This window comes from Felis catus, chromosome A2, assembly GCF_018350175.1.
Source record: "Felis catus isolate Fca126 chromosome A2, F.catus_Fca126_mat1.0, whole genome shotgun sequence".
Classification (NCBI taxonomy): Eukaryota; Metazoa; Chordata; class Mammalia; order Carnivora; family Felidae; genus Felis; species Felis catus.
In genome coordinates, this window is record NC_058369.1 from 121,699,018 (window position 1) to 121,716,744 (window position 17,727).

The following is a 17,727-nucleotide window of genomic DNA, read 5'->3' on the forward strand; positions in this document are numbered from 1 at the left end:
TAGCACATGGCATGTTTATGACCTGGACTTAGAAGTCAGAGCGTTGTTGGAGGTCACCAAGGTCATCCTAGTATCAAAGGCAGGGGTCATAGGCTCCCCATCTTGCCACAGGAGTGGCAACGGTCTGGAGCGGCACGGGGAATAGGAGATACTGTTGCAGCCATCTTTGGAAAACACCGTCTGCCACAAGCCCATAGGGTTAAGGAAGTGAGAGGGAAATAAATAACCTGGTTTGCTAAAGCTGTGCTGGGTCCTGAAGTCTCAGAAGACCTGAAGTCTCAGAGCTACATTCTAGACACCATGAGACCTGATATTCAGTCCTGGGGGCCCATGATATCAGGCCTGTGCTCTTACAGTAAACTTCCATTTCTTGATTACTTAAGGTGACTTTAGCAAACCTTCCACCTTGCATCAACCGCAACAAAAGCCCAACTAATCCAGACACATCATGATTTCAGTTATTGAAAGAAAAATGAGGGGTAGCCTGGTGGCTAGGTCGGTTAAGTGTCTGACTCTTGATCTTTATTAAGGTCCTGAGTTCAGTCCCCGTGTTGGTCTCCATGCTGAGTGTGGAGCCTACTAACAAAGGAAAGGAAGAAAGAAAGAGAAATTAATGGAAGGAAGATTGGAAATATGTTGAAATGTTAATAGTAGTTGACTCTGAGTGGTAGATTCTTGGGTGATGTTTTTGGGTGATTTATCCCCTTTGAGATTATTATTTTTTAATATGAAATTTATCATCAAATTGGTTTCCATACATTTAAGATTATTTTTAAAACACTGAGGGGTGCCTGGGTGGCTCAGTTGGTTAAGCATCTGGCTTTGGCTCAGGTCATGATCTCGAGGTTCATGAGTTTGAGCCCCGCATCAGGCTCTGTGCTGTCAGCTCAGAGCCTGGAGCCTGCTTCAGATTCTGTGTCTTCCTCTCTCTCTGTCCCTCCCTTGCTCACACTCTGTCTGTCTCTCTCTCTCTCTCTCAAAAAATGAATAAACAGGGGCGCCTGGGTGGCGCAGTCGGTTAAGCGTCCAACTTCAGCCAGGTCACGATCTCGCTGTCCGTGAGTTCGAGCCCCGCGTCAGGCTCTGGGCTGATGGCTCAGAGCCTGGAGCCTGTTTCCGATTCTGTGTCTCCCACTCTCTCTGCCCCTTCCCCGTTCATGCGCTGTCTCTCTCTGTCCCAAAAATAAATAAACGTTGAAAAAAAAATTAAAAAAAAAATGAATAAACAGTAAAAAAAAAATCATTAAAAAAATTAAAAAACACAGGAAGGCTAAAAAGAACTAAAAAGCTTTACTCAGAAAAGAAATAAGGTTCTTCATGGTGTCGAGATCTGTCTTATAAATGAGCCTTCTATCATGTTATGTCCAGTCCCTTAGACCTGGTTCTCATAATGGCCCTGATTGTACCTCGTTCTTCCTAAACCTCATTTTTTTTTTAAATTTTTTTTTAACGTTTATTTATTTTTGAGACAGAGAGAGACAGAGCATGAACGGGGGAGGGGCATAGAGAGAGGGAGACACAGAATCGGAAACAGGCTCCAGGCTCTGAGCGGTCAGCACAGAGCCTGACGCGGGGCTCGAACTCACGGAGTGTGAGATCGTGACCTGAGCCGAAGTCGGCCGCTTAACCGACTGAGCCACCCAGGCGCCCCCTAAACCTCATTTTTAACAATCCCAGCTTGGGGCCAGTTATTTGCCATATGGCTTTCTAGACATCGTCATGTGTAATGACGACCCTACAATTGGGAGTTCAAGGAAATTGTAAGAGGCCTCTTGTCTGGTCTGCTTCTCTCATTCTTCCCTGCCCTTGAGCAAGCAGACCCTCAGAAAGGGCAGACTATTAAGCCCATTCTGCAGACAACCACTGCATCAGGTTGGTCAGTCAGGCCTGCCAGTTTCTCGAAAGCTCTGTTGCTTGTCACAAAGAACAATGACACTCCATCGCGGGAAAGTCCTTATGGGCTCAGGACTCCATTTCAACTCAAATCCACTGAAGGGTCCCCATTTTGTTATTTCTGCTTTCCCACGACTGCTAGCTGGTCCAAAAGTAGCGATGAAGCAAGTTCAAGCCGAACTCTCACCATTCTACAGATCCTCTAGAGCTGTCCCCACTGGCTCTGTCCCTTTCACATTGTCTTGTATGGGGACAGGACACATACTGTCAGCCGCAGGCATGGCCCCTCAACATGGTGGGAAGTCAGCTCAGCTCCCAGAGATTACCGGAGCATTCTCTCTCATCCCCCTCCCCCACTTCTCTTTTCCTTTTCTTGCTCAGCCTGCCTCACACACTCCCACCCCCTTTCACCTCACTCACATGTGTCATTGCGTGTGCGCATGCACACACACACACACACACACACACACACACCCTCTACTGTCACCTCGCACAGATCTGTTCATCAGGGTTTTTGTTGTGCCTTGGTACAATGTGGTTTCCCCTCATTCAACACCGAAACCTCTTTTATCCTTTATCCTCAATCCCCACCTACTATCTCATTGCCTGCAGATAGGCTATGTTTCCAAGCCTCTGTGAGCTTTGTAAGTGTTGTGTTTGCTGAGAAGTTCCAAGCATCCAGGTTTTTTTTTTTTTTTTAAGTTTACTTATTTTGAGAGAGACGGAGACAGTGCCAACGGGGGAGGGGCAGAGAGAGAGAGCGAGAGGGAGAATCCCAGCAGGAGGCTCCATGCTCCCAGCGCAGAGCCCCGATGTGGGGCTCAAACCCACAAAACTTCCTGATCGTGACCTGAGCCGAAACCAAGAGTCGGGTGCTGAACCGACTGAGCCGCGCAGGCGCCCCGCATCCAGATATGTTCATGGTCAAAATGGCTAGGGAAAAAGGGGTGGAGGGGGTCAAGCCAACATAGGGGATCTGTGACATTTGTTATTCCAAATGTGTGACCTCAGGAGGAGCCCTGCCACGTACTAGTGAGACCGGGCTTTCAGATCTGCCCCATGTTCCCCTAGAAACGGCGAGGGCTTCTCGGACAAACAAGATTGCTGTATCTTGGAGGCACCTCTCCGTAAGCGCATGTTCTGGCAAGAAGTAATCGCTGTTGTGACCTACAGTAATGGGTCTGAGCGCTGGTGTGGAGCGACTTCGACGCATTTCTCATTGGCTCGTTTGACAATTGCAGAAGTATTAACAGCAGCTCGGCTTAAAATGGGATTCTCTCTCTCAAAGAGCTCATTTCCTAAACAAAGTAATTAGACCTGTGTGATAAATGTTGCAAGTATATACGAGGGACAAGGGGGGGACACAGGGGAGGAAGAAATGAACTCTGGAGGGTTCAGGAAGTCTTTCTGCAGGAAAAAAGTGCTTGCGGTTTTGCGGGATGAGTAGGAGTTAGTCTTGCAAACAAGGTGGAGAACAGGACATCATTCCAGACAGAGGGACAGAGGCAATACCGTGGGTGAAGGCATAGACAACCGATCTGTATGGGGAAGGCAGTGAGGTCAGGAGTCGATAAGACAAATTGGGAGAAAATGGTGGGGTCAAGAGCCTAATGGTGTTCATGAAGTCTTTTTAATTATTTTTTTTTTAATTTTTTTTCAACGTTTATTTATTTTTGGGACAGAGACAGAGCATGAACGGTGGAGGGGCAGAGAGAGAGGGAGACACAGGACACAGAATCGGAAGCAGGCTCCAGGCTCTGAGCCATCAGCCCAGAGCCTGACGCGGGGCTCGAACTCACGGACCGCAAGATCGTGACCTGGCTGAAGTCGGATACTTAACCGACTGCGCCACCCAGGCGCCCCAGTCTTTTTAATTTTTAATTGAGATACAGTTTACAGCCATAGGATCTGCCCTTTTAAAGTATCCTTTAAAAAATGGTTTTTAGTACATTCGCAAAGTTGTACAACCATCACCCCTATCTAATTCCAGAGCATTTTCATCACCCCTAAAGGAACCCTGTCACCCCCTTTTCACCTCTCCCTGGCTTGCTTCTGGAAAACACGAAGCCACTCTCTGTCTCTATGGATTCACCTACTCTGGACATTTTATATACATGGAATCATAGAATATGGGGCTTTTTCCATCTCGTTTCTTTCACGGAGCATAGTGTTTTCAAGTTTCATCCATTTTGTAGCATGTAACATTATTCCTTTTTAGGGTAGAATAATATTCCATTGTACTTGTTAATCAGTTGATGGCCATCTGGGTTGTTTTCACCTCTTGGCTATTACAAATAATGCTGCTATGAACATTTGTGTACACCCTTTTGCGTGACACATGTTTTTAATTCTCTTAGGTATGTACCTAGAAATAGCATTTCCGGGTCTCATGATTACTCTCTGTTTAACTATTTTTGTTTGTTTAGTTCTTATTGCATAATCATAAACTTAACTCTGCAATCCAGCCAGACTTGGAGGAGAGTAAGGAAAATGTGGAACCCATAGAACTGCAGCGAAAGCACAAAGATTATCGAACAATTTGAGCAGATGGGGGTGAAGGGGGCTCTTCTGAGCTACAGAAGGAATGGTCTGGTAGTTAAGATAAAAACACAAGTCAAATGGTGATCTTCCTGCTGGTCTTGCCATTCATGGACCCAAAGTGTTTCCTGGCTGCTACAACATACCCTCCTTCGCCCTGCCAAGACCACATGCTTGCCACCCAGCCACTCAGTGTCGGCAGTGCAGATGAAAAACTGGGAAGCATTTGTGTTCGGTCCAGCATTGGCCATGGACAAGATGCCGGGGTCCATGTGCTTCAGAATGAAATTCTCATCATCGCATTTCTCCCCATCGATGGACTTGTCGCCAGTGCCATTAATGGTGTGGGAAGTCACTGCCCTGGCACAGAAATCCCAGAATAGTCCTATGAAAGCAGGAATCTTTAGAGCCAAATCCTTTTGGCCCAGTGCTCAGAGCACGAAAGTTCTCTGCTGTCTTTGGAACTTTGTCTGCAAACAGCTCAAAGGACACGCGGCCCAAGGGTTTGTTGTCCGTGGCGATGTTGGAGAACGTCATGGGGTTCACCATGGCTAGGCAGCGCAGGCAGCTCTGGGGTAGGGGTGTCTCCAAGGTCTCTGTTTAACTTTCTGAGGAACAATTAGACTGTTTTTCAAAGAGGCCATGCCATTTCCCATTTCTGTGAGCAATCACAAGGGGTTTCAATTTCTGCGCATCCTTACCCACACATGTTATTTCTGTCTTTTTTTATTCTACCCATCCTGGTAGATGATGGGTAGACTAATGATGTTGAACATCCCTCTGTGTGCTCATCGGCATTGGCAAATATTCTTTGGAGAAATGTATATTCAAATCCTTTGCCCATTTGTCAATTGATGAAAACCTCATAAAATTTACAAAGCTTTAGTTGGACTGACACCGAGAGAAGAATAAAAGTACTAAAATCGAGACATTACTACCAATCTTACGGGGAATTCTATGAACATTCGTATGCCAACAGATAAATCAACTGGATCTTCTCAAAATAAAAAATGTGCTTCAAAGGACACGATTACAGTAGAAAGACAGCCCACAGAATAGGGGAAAATATTTGGAGATCATGTGTCTTGTAAGGTTTGCTCTCCGGCATCTATAAATAACGAACTCTTACAACTCAATAATAAGACAAATAACCCAATTGCTCTCAGGGCACAGGATTCATCCATCTTTGGCCTTACGCACAGAGTCATGAATATTCATTAAGTAAACTTCTTTCAATTGATTTTTTTCATTGTTTATAATAGCAAAGCGCTCATGGCCTACACCACCGATGTGTGTGCGAAAGTATCAGACACTGCAATGTCCTAACTGGGCCGTTACCAAGTTACATCCGAATACAAGCAAAGACATCAAGATTTGGGGCTGAAAAACACTCTCAACACAATTGCTTAAACCCGCTACCGCTCTGGACAAGGAAAAAACGCTTCAAGTTCAGCTCCCAGACTGTGAAAGTGAGACCCAGGGGACCTGGGGTAAATTCAGCGTCTCTGTCTCTAATTTCCTAACCACATGTTTCCACCAGACTCAGAAGTAAACAGCATGAGGAAGCAGGGAAATTGCCTCCCCCTCAAGCCGCTGCAAGCTCCTTCTCCTTCAGATCCATCGGAGCCTCCAGGGAAGAGGGTCCAGAGTTGGCTTCGAGGACTCATGCGCCTGCTGCCTTCAACGTGCCGTGTGGCCAAGGTCCCACTCCCACCGCTCCAGAAAGTTGAACAACGATGGACGCTCTCGCATCAAGAATGGTGTCAGTCTTCATCCCACGCTAGCTGAGGGTCCTGAATGAACGAATCGGTCGTCAGTCCCCAAACCTGCTCCTTCTATCACCTTCTGGGGCACTCTCTCTCCCGTTTGCCCTTCTACCCGCTCTGACCCCATCTTTCTTCCCCAGCTCCTCTTCTCCCACCAGCCCCTTCCCGTTTCTTGCAAGTGCATCCTAGGTTTCATATTTCATATTTTCTCCCTCCCTAGCTCCTCTCCCTTGGTGATTTTCAGCAACTTCCTCCTAGCACCGTTATCTATAGTGACCCAGTCTCTGTCCCCAGTCTCCACCTGTGAGCTCCACGCCTTGAGCCCTAACCGCCTGTGGGACGCTGACACTGACAACGGTTTTGAGCAAGTGTCTCCAACTCGACGTGCCTCGGACTGTACCAGCTCTCCCCCAAACCTGCTCCTCTTCTTGTCTTCCTTAGCTTAGTCCTCACATCACCCAGCCTGGATAATTCTGAGTCATGAAATATTCTCCCTCCCCCTCCCTCTGTCCCCATATATTCAATCCACTGCATTTCTGACAAAGCCATTCCTGGACATCTCTCCTCTCCACCCCCCGCTGCCTTCCCAGCTATCTGCCCGACTGTAGGCACGGCCTCTCCTTCCCAATCTGCACTGCTACCAGAATCTGCTCTCATACAGCCAAACGTGAACAGTGTCCGGCCTTCAGGTTTTTCCAGAGCTAGGGTGACTGGACGTCCCTGTTAGCCTGGACCAGGGCAGTTGTGTGTTGGGTGTTCTCTTATTCCCTCTGGGCTACCTGCCCTTTTATTCCCAAAAGTGACCTAGATGGATGACGAATTACGTGGTCATCCTCTGACGGCTAACAGGATGAAATCCCAGCTCTTTTATCTGCCTTAGAGTCTGGCCCAGGCTAACTTTCTAGCTCTATCTTCTTCCATTCTGGCCACCTGCCATTCCCCAAACATCCTGACCCGACCATCCCAAGCAGTTTCCTACCTTATCGCCACTGTCCATGCTGTTCTCTCTTCCTGAACACCTTTCCCCCCTTTCCCACTTATCAACTCCTCCTGAACCTTCACTGCCACAACAGCACCTCTTCTGTGACACCTCATATGCAGTCTGTCCCCCTCCCTACCTGTCAGAGCCTGCTGCCCCCCCCGTCCGCCCCCAGACCCCTAGCCTGTGATCCTGCAGAGGTTCAATTTGTTCACACCTCTGCCGTGGGTTCTTGGAATCCAGTCCAACACCTGGAATGTTGCAGTCTTCAAAGGGTTTTGCAAGAGAGGATTTAAAGAAGCATGAAGTCAGGAGTATTTTCTCTGGCTCTGATTAGAATTAGGAGCTTTTATCCTTCATATGGGACTTGCTCGAGAAAATCCAACATGTCAGAGCCACGTCTGTTTCTTCGTCTATAAATTAATAAGGACAATAATTGCTGCTGCCCAAAGCTACCCATGTGAACTCAGTAGGGTAATAAAAACAGGTCCTGCTGTTGAAGTATAACACGTTGAAATAAAGAGTGAGATGAGCTTTGCATCTCCTGTCATCTGGCCCTCAGCCCGGGGCCTGTGGAGGGTGGGGGCAGGAGAAGTTTCTGAGCGCTGGCAGATGGCTAAATGGAGAATTACCTATGGGAGGTCAAAATGATTTATCCCCATTCAAATGAAACTAATGTGAGGAATAACCATCTATTGATCACGTGCACGGGTCAAATACCGTGCTAAGAATGTTACATGCCGTCTCTTTACGTAAAGCCCATCTCGTAAGATGGATGTTATGATTTCCCATTTCACATTTGAGGAAGCCGAAGCCCAGAGAGGTTAAGTTCATTTGCCAAGGGCACGAGGCTAGTAAGTGGAGTTGGGATACATAATCATGCTACTGATAATGCACATGTATGTGTCTGAGTCTTTCGGAAGCGTGCTGCTTGGTCCTCACAACCACTCCACGAGTTACCATCATCAGACGGGAAAACTCTTAAGTAGATGGCCCAAGGTCACATAGCTAGTAAGAAACTGTGCCAGGCACTTTACTCCAGAAACCACACGCCTGGTCACCACCTTTGCTGGCTTTCAGATCTGTTTGATTTTGCTGTCTTGGCTTATTCTATGTTGCCAGCCTGCATCAGACACTCTACTCTTGTTCCTGAAAGTGTAGTCTGCAGACAAACAGTATCAACACCACCTGGAAAGTACGTGAGAAAGAATCTCGAACCCCACTGCAGACCTAGGGAATCAGAAGTTGCATCATAACAAGATCCCGAGGTCCTGGTCTAAGCCCTTGGGTCTCAACCTTGTCTGCATGCTGGACTCCCCAGGGGGGCTTGAAAGTGTCCTGATGTTGGGGCTCCACGGACAGCGATTCTGTTTCATTGTCTGGGTGTGGTGTGAGTCCTGGGCTTTTTTTTTTTTTCAACGTTTTTTATTTATTTTTGGGACAGTGAGAGACAGAGCATGAACGGGGGAGGGGCAGAGAGAGAGGGAGACACAGAATCGGAAACAGGCTCCAGGCTCCGAGCCATCAGCCCAGAGCCCGACGCGGGGCTCGAACTCCCGGACCGCGAGATTGTGACCTGGCTGAAGTCGGACGCTTAACCGACTGCGCCACCCAGGCCTGGGTGCTTTAAAAAGCTTTAAAATTAACTTTAAAAAGCTTTAAAAAGCTTCCCAGGGGATTCTGATGTGATGCCAGGGCTGAGAACCACTCTCTTAAGCAAATACACTGTTGGTTCCTTCCTTCCCTCATTCCTTTATGTGCAACAGACCTCACTAAAGGGCACGCACAGCTTGCTGGGGAGATAGACAAAAAAAACCCCAATTACAATAGAGTAGAAGAAGCACTATGAAATCATTATTCCAGGGCCAGGAGAGACTCAAAGGAAGGCCCAATGTCCGGGTCTGCATGAAGGAATCAAGGCAAATTGCTCACAGGACTCTCAAGGACAGATAAGAGCTCTTGGATCTGCTGAGGGGGGTGGTGAGCTGGTGTGGGTGAAGGGAAGGTTCTGTGTTTACTAGTAAAATGAGCTTTATAGAATTTTAAGCTAGAACAGATTACACAGATCACTTAACGAATCCAATGGTTTCCTAACATTTTTGACTATGGCCCGATTTAGGAGACACATTTTATGTGTTGGCCCAGAATATATACAGAGTTTCATGGAATAGTATTAACCTTCACTACATGTGATGCACTTTGATATCTTCTAGTCTTTCAACACACTTCTCTTTCATTAGATAAAAAAAATCCTTGGGGCCCTTGGGTGGCTCAGTCGGTTAAGTGTCCAACTTCGGCTCAGGTCATGATCTCACCGTTCATGAGTTCAAGCCCCGTGTCAGGCTCTGTGCTGACAGCTCAGAGCCAGGAGTCTGTTTTGGATTCTGTGTCTCCATCTCTCTCTTCCCTCCCCCACTCATTCTCTGTCTCTCTCTCTCTCTCAAAAATAAGCATTAAAAAAAATTTTTTTAAGGAAAAAAAAAATCCTGGGCATGCCTAACTGAACTGGTCTTCTGTTCCACTAACAGGTCATAACCTGCAGTTTAAAAGACCTGACTTAATCTCTTCCATTTTTTCCTTGAGGAAACAATGACCAAGAATATTTAGACAAGCTAGCCTGAAAGAGTAAGGAAAAGTGTATTTAAATCCCAGTGTAAAGAATTAGTCTTAGCAATAAAGAAACCCTTCTCTAGGGGATTAGTTGTTGGAGATTTCAGAAGGACTTGCCTTCTTTGGAAGTCCTACCAATTTTCTGGGAGGCTAAGACAGCCCTGTAGAGAAGGCAAAAGGGTGAATTAACAAATGAAGTGTCCAAGTACTTTCTAGCCCCACTAAAATATCCTAGATGGATGAATATTACTAAGCAAGAATTCTCAGTTTAGCTAGGTTTGGGGAGGAGTCAATGTCACCTGGAAGGCAGGGGGGAGGGGTTGTGGAGAGGGCCCTATTAGACCCCCCTGGGGCCCATCTAATATTCATGACTCCCAGCCATTCTGATATGCACACTGCACCTTTAAGGCCAAAATTCCAGCTGACAATAAGCCCTACTGAGGTTGATGGAGGTCTGTCATTCACTCCAGTGCATTGGGACCTGCGGGAAAAACAAAGGTGAGAACCACTGATCTCTTGGGCAATGGTTCGCCAACTTTTTGGGTTCACAGGCCCATAAAAATTCAAACTGAGTTTAGGAATCAATAACAGGGTGCAAACGTTTATTGTGTCAAATAAGGAAGTAAAAAAGAAAAACCCAAATACACAAAAAAACAAATCTCCCCCCCCCCAAACTACTGCCATCTACAACTATCATGAGGATAGAAGGGACATGATCTTAAACGAAAGGAAAGTCTTGCAAATTGAATACATTTAGCTTTAATAAAGAAAAATTTTTAGAGTTTATTTTCATTTATTGTGAGAGAGAGAGAGAGGGAGTGAGAGGGGGAAGGGCAGAGAGAGAGGGAGACAGAATCCCAAGCAGGCTCCGCGCTGTCAGCACAGGGGCGGATGCGGGGCTCCAACTCACACACTGTGAGATCATGACCCGAGCCAAAACCAAGGGTTGGACGCTTAACTGATGGAGCCACCCAAGCACCCCTCCCTTTAACAAATTTTGAAGAAATGTTTAATTATGGTAACTATACATAAGACAAAATGTATCGTCTTAACTGTTTTTAAGGGTACAGTTCTATGGCGTGAATTAAATTCAATTGCTGTGCGACCCATCTCCAGGGCTCTTCATCTTGCAAAACTGAAATTCTGTATCCGTTAACGAGTCACGAAATCCTCCTCCCCGCAGCCCCTGGGAACCATCATCCTACTTTCTGCCCTATGAATGTGGCTACTCTCTAGTTACCTCATATAAGTGGAATCATACAGTATTTGTCTTTTTGAGACTGGCTCATTTCACTTGGTGGAATGTCCTCACGGTTCATCCCTGTTGTAGCACGTGTCAGAACTTCCTTCGTTTTGAGGTCTGAATAATATTCCATCGTGTTACAATGTTACATTCATCCATGGATGGACACAGGTCGCTTCCACTTCTGGACTGTTGTGAATAATGGTGCTATGCACATGGGTGTACAAATATTTGTTTGAGTCCCTGCTTTCAGTTCCTTTGGGTGTAAGCCCAGAGGTGGGATTTGGGGGTCATATGGTAATTGTATGTTTAATTTTTTTAGGAATCATCATACTGTTTGAAGACATTGAGCTCTATATAGATAAAAAAAAAAAAGCAACCACTGCATTGTCCTAATTTTTTTTATTTCACTATGAATATTTCATCACAGACTGGCATTTGTTTATAGATCAATGCCTAGAATGACTGCTCCAACACATACAAATAAATACAAGAAACCAGAAAATCTGGATTCTTTATATTTTGTCTGACAAGCGAATTCTTTTAAATCATAAAACATCCATTAAGTAGTTTGGAAAATTATACAAAAGCCATTAGCTTGATTACACTAAATATGAAAAACAAGACAGTTCCTATTATTCAATTTATCATGTCATCATCATTTCAAATTTGACCGTAAGTCACAGTCATTCTAATATTGGGCATTGAAGGTAACAGACACTTGTTTTTCCCCTTATATGAAGTCTGTGTATATCAAGCTAAGTAAATTTTCTGCATGGTGGGGCTTTGAAAAACAAAATTTTTGGGGGGAGTGGTATGTACATTTTAGGTTCTTTGTGAGCTACAGAGGAAATTCTTTTCCAACTGAAACTCATGAGTTATTATCAAACAACCTTAATTCAGTAGAACAAAAATCCTACCGTATTAAAATGAAATCCTAACCGTAGCTGTCATTCTCCTCATTATTACTGGTCTTGGCAGGGGGTGCGTGGGTGGCTCAGTTGGTTGAGCGTCCCACTTCGGCTCAGGTTATGATCTCACAACTCATGAGTTCAAGCCCCGCGTCGGGCTCTGTGCTGACAGCTCAGAGCCTGGAGCCTGCTTCAGATTCTGTGTCTCCCTCTCTCTCTGCCCCTAACCCACTCACATCCTGTCTCTATCTCTCTCAAAAATAAACATTAAAAAAAAAAGTACTGGTCTTGGCAGTATCTTTCACTTCTTCACCCAATCATTGGTGGGAGATGGTGATGAAGAGATAACAAAATTTATTAGTAGTATACCATCTGTTTAAAAAATATGCTGGAGAAACCAGATAGACGTACATTTGAACATTTAATTGAAATGTTTTACTGAAGAAATTAAAGATCTCCTCTAATTCCTCCCTAGAAGTTCAGTGAATCACAATCTCAATGTATTACAAGTTCTGAAAAGCAACAAATTGTCTTTTCCAAACCTATGAGTCTGTTGTTTGCACAAGTCCTATCTGAAGTTCCTTCCTATTTATCTTTCCTTTTTTTTCCTCGCCTCACGGAAGTAACTGAATTCTGGAAATGCTTTTACCGCTCATATTTTTGACGGTGAAAACTGAATCAGAAGATGCCTAATGGACTTTTTCCCCCCCATTTTGCCCTGTCTCTGCAAAATATGTGTTTTTAGTGCAGCACATTTTATTTTCCTATTTGTATGAATTGCTTGAAGCTTGATATTAACATGTCACGGAAGAAAATGCTCTACAGGTATGAAAAAACATATCGTAAGACCTGATTATTTCATGATGTTTAGGTCTGTTTGTTTCAGTGAGAAGGTTGTAAGAGTGTTTTGGACATTAGTGTGCTAGAGGTTAGTATTTGTTCATCTGTAGTTAATGTGCATGTTTTGCCCATGAGAATGATAGGAAAATGTATCTGCCTCCAATCATTTGATTAGACCTGTGGAATCTTCTTTCATGCCCACTGCTACTGATGTGGGTCAGCCTCTCATTAATTTTTTATTCTGGTAAGATATACACAACATAAAATTTATCACTTTAAACATTTTTAAGTATAGAGCTCAGTGGCATTAAGTACATTCACATTATCATGCAGCTAATCATTTTCTACCTGGGTTGCTGCACTAGCCTTTAAAATCTAGCCTTGTTATGGGATGCCTGGGTGGCTCAGTCAGTTAAGCATCTGACTTTGGCTCAGGTCAGGATCTCACGGTTGGTGAGTTTGAGCCCCATGTCGAGCTCTGTGCTGACAGCTCAGAGCCTGGAGTCTGCTTCAGATTCTGTGTCTCCCTCTCTCTGCCCCTCCCCTACTCATGCCTCTGTCTCTCTCTTTCTCTCAAAAGTAAATAAACGTTTAAAAAAAGTTAAAAATTCAGCCTTGCTTCTAATTTTGCCCCCATTACGGAAAGACATAGAAATCTTACCTCTGTTGACTTATTTTCACCATGTGCATAGGGGAAAAATGGAAAAAAAATGGATGGGGCATTCTTTGCCATTTCTTCTGTGCTTTCGGCTTCAGAATTGATGAAAACCTAACGGGGATCAAGTTCTAGGGGCAAAGAAGGGCATACGTACCTGCCGCCCTCATTCCATCCCTGATGCGGGTTATTTCTTGCTCGGGACATCACACCCAAAGCAATTGTTCTGTGAACCTAGAAAATATACATGCTCTTAAAAACCCATTTGGCATTCAAGTGTCTAACCACCGGAAGCACAAAAAGGTTTTTAGAAGTAAAATGTTTTAGCTTTACAATGTGTGCAAATAATCATTTCAAAAACTTAAGAGCTAGGACTCTCAGGTGGTTAAACTTGGACAGGTTCACACAAGTGTTAAAGGAGCCTGCCTTGCCCCCGGCCCCACCGGCGGGGGAGCTGGAATCCCCTGGTCTGCACTGAGTCTTGAGTCCTGGAGAGGGGTGGGGGGGGGTGGGGGGGCTTGTGCTTTAGAAACAAGGAGCCCATCCATGCAGCCGGCTCAGGTTTCAAGCCTTTGGCAGTGCAGTTTTGTATCACTAGATGTCAGTGTGTGCTTTCACAGCTGCCACCTTCTTTCCTCTGTGGGACTCGTACCAGACTTCACCCAGGGGCCTTCCTCAAGTCCTGGCAAACGCAGGCCTATCTTCAGAACCGCAATTGCACCAAATCTATCGTCCGCTTACGTATTTTAAAACACAAAGACCCCAAGACTGCTCCTTTTAATGCTATGGCCTTCTGATCTCAATGCTTGCATTTAGAAGGCAGTCTGAGAGGCTGTTGTGAGGCAGGTGATGGGACGTCGTTGGGGCTATGCTCCACGTGGGGTCTTTTAAAAGCATCGTAGATACTGGTAGTGCCCCGCCGCAGGAGACCACAATGTCCTATGCTACCAGGGCTCAAGAGTGGGGCAGGGAGCCAAGAAGAAATACGTATGATCCACCACGTAAAGATTTAAGGATTTCATGGTCATGTTTATTAGATTTTTTTCTGGTTTTGAGGCAGCTTATAGCGGGGGGCTAGGGGGCGTTCTGAAACCTTAAAGGATAGTCATTAGTTTCCCTTTGCTGCTGTAACAAGTTACCACAAACTTTGTTGCTTAAAACCACAGAAATCTATCATCTTATGGCTCTAGACAGAGCTTGGAAATCCCAAATGGGTCTAACTGGGTTAAAATCAAGATGATGGAAGATCTGTGCTCTTCTTGGAGGCTCTCGGGAAGGATCCGTTTCCTTGCCTTTTCCCGTTTCCAGGAGCCACTGGCATTCCTTGGCTTGCAGTCCCTTTCTGTGTTCAAAGCCAGCAGCGGCCAATCAGGTCTCCTTGCACCGCACTCCACTTCCTCTGTCCCTCCTCCTCCCTCTTTCACTTTCGAGAACCCTTGTCCTTACATGGGGCCACTCAGACAATCCAGGACAATCTCCCTGTCTCAGGTTCCTTCATTTATTTGCACCTGCAAAGTCCTTCTTGCCACAGACGGTAACATATTCACAGGGATGAGCGCATGGACATCTTTAGGTGGGCATTTTTCTGCCTGTCGTAGTCATCATTTTAAAAACAATAAACGATGCAATGTTTGAGGTGATGAGCCTTTTAATAGCCTAATTTAGTGTAATAGGACCCTGCTGTTTGTACCGTAGACCGTGTTAGAAAATAACAAGCCCTGGATTTCCTTCGTTCCTGGAATGTTAACAATGAAGAAAAATAAATTTGCCACGCCTAGCATTCATATTTGGTCGCCCTCCAATCTGACTGCACAGCACTAACCCTGCTGCCCCTAGTGACTCCCCATTTTCAGGAGGTCTCTCCTAGGGATGGCACCCAGCTAGTACAGGGTGAACACACACGGAGCACAGGAGATGTGGCTCCAGTGCTGACAAGCATTGTGCAAGATGCAATCCGGGGCTCGGAGAGACCTGACTCAAGTAACCCACGTACCCCTCCATGAAAATTCCACATCGTCGGGGTGTCTAAAGCCAAGAGAACTTAACCCCATGCCTTGCCACAACCTAAAGGCCGGTTTTGTTCTGCTTTGTAAACCTGACTTGGTCTCCCTACTTCTCACACTTGATCTCTCCCCCATGTTTCCCACCTAGCGATACCAGGGACCAGAAAGCTTACCTGTCACCCTTGAGCGTCCCTTCTCGGTCATGCACAAAATCCAATTGGTTTCCAAGACCTGTGGAGGCTTCTCTCTCTCTCTCTCTCTCTCTCTCTCTTTAAGTTTATTTATTTATTTTCAGAGAGAGAGAGAGAGAGCCTGTGAGCAGGAGAGGGCAGAGAGAGAGAGAGAGAGAGAGAGAGAGAGAGAATCCCAAGCAGGCTCCATGCTGTAGCGTTTGAATCTGCCCTACATCAGTCTCTTCTGCTTCACTCTTTTCCCCCCTCCTATCAATAAATCCTCCAAAATGCCTCCTGAGTTATCCTTCTAAACTGTAAATACAATCACGCTACTTCCCTGTTTGCAGGGTGGTTCCCTTTTGCCTTCTAGAATGATTCCAACCTCTTAGCCCAGCGCACCAAGCCTCTTAGACTCTGCCTCAACCTACTTTCCCAGGCTGTTCGCTCACCTCAAGGCCTCCTCCTCTCCATTCCAGCTACAATGAGCTGCTTGCAGCACTTCAGAGGCTCAAAGCTCTCCCTCGCTTCATGTTCCCTCGGCCTGGAATGCCTGTGGTTGCTTAAGCCAGCTCTCTCTCTCTCAAGACTCAGCTCACTATCACTTCTGGGAATGCATCCTTGTCCTTCACCCAACCCCCATCCCTGCACTCAGCTCCGGCGTGCACTTACCACACTGCATTCGATACATCTCATTATTTATGTCTGTGTCCCTGATGATAAGCTGTAAGGTTTTCGGAGGCAGGGACCCTGTTTGACTTAACTTTGCATCCCCTGTGCTAAACACAGGGCCTGACATATTACTGACGTGCAGTCGCTTTTGGTTTAAGGAACGAAGACATCTCCGGTTTGGGTCCCAAGGTATCCTGATGTCTCCAGGCACCAGGGACGGACTCAGATCGGGGCTACGTTCTGAAACCTCCCCAGTTTAGGCCTGTGGCCTCTAGAGTACAGCCAGAGAGCCCAGCTGGCTTTTGGGAAATGGGGGGTGGGGCAGGTTGAACTGAACAGTAGCTTTTATTGCTCTGGGTTTTTGTTTTGTTTTGCTTTGGTTTTTTGTGGTTTTTTTGTTTTGTTTTGTTTTGTTTTGTTTTGTTTTGTTTTGTTTTGCTTGTTTCCCAGGAAAGTTAGTCCCACAATTATGAGCTTACCACTTCCAATCTGGCCCAACCTGAGAGCATATATCAATCAGTAGCAACTCTAAGGGAATTGACCACCTAAGGCATGGGCTGCCCTGGCCCAAGAGTGCAGAAGACAGCAAATGTGGCCCACACAAACGTAATGTGGTAATAGCAGCCTGTTAAGTCAGTAGTAATTGAGGACATGCGTTATCACCGCTAGCCCTCGTGATCCCCAGCAGTTACTGAATGTCTTGTGTGTGCACACTGTCTGGGAGCTCTACAAGCAGGCACCGTAGGGACTTAAAAATAAAACAGAAACAGAGTTTCCGTACTTGGGAGGCTTGTGCAATCTATAGGCCAAAAATAGGGAGCTTGCCTTTACTGGGGCTTTTGGCTACCTCTGGGGGGGGGGGGGAGGAGGTGGTAAGGGAAAATGTCTTATAAGACTTTTTAATCATTCATGTCTAACCATAGTGATTTAAACCAGTGGTAGGAAGCAGGGATGAGAGAGCATAGGCATTGGGGGCGGAGCCACATGCATTATGTAGCAGAGAACTATTTTTTCCCCAGATTCTTCTTCACTTCAGTAGGCTGGGAAAATTCCCTTGATACTGACCCCGTGTCACACCTTTCCACTGAGCGTTATACCTTTTCAACAGTAGGTCCCTAATAAAGATCAGGGATTCCTTTGAAAACGCTAGGTATGGAATCTGAGCGATTTCTTCATAATGGAGGAACAGTAGCATGGGTTGTGGTTGTTTTGTGTTAAGGGTTTTAAAATAAGGGCTTTTAACGATTTTTTAAAAATATCGTTCGCAAGCCAAAGTGGATTGAAAGTAGAGCATAATATAAATATTTAAGCTCTGATTACTACTTTATGCCATTTTGATAAGAAAGAATTAAGTTATTTTTATATAATAAAGATAGGTGCTGACATTGTGTCTCGACCTGTATTTAGAAAGGAAAATGATTCAGAATCTATGTTTAACATGGCTTAG

General features: G+C 45.5%; 1 pseudogene; it reads right to left on the bottom strand.

Annotated features, from left to right (window-relative positions):
- Positions 1–3,668: 3,668 nt before the first annotated feature.
- On the bottom strand, positions 3,669–17,016 carry LOC109497793 (annotated as a pseudogene).
- Between the last annotated feature and the right edge of the window lie 711 nt (positions 17,017–17,727).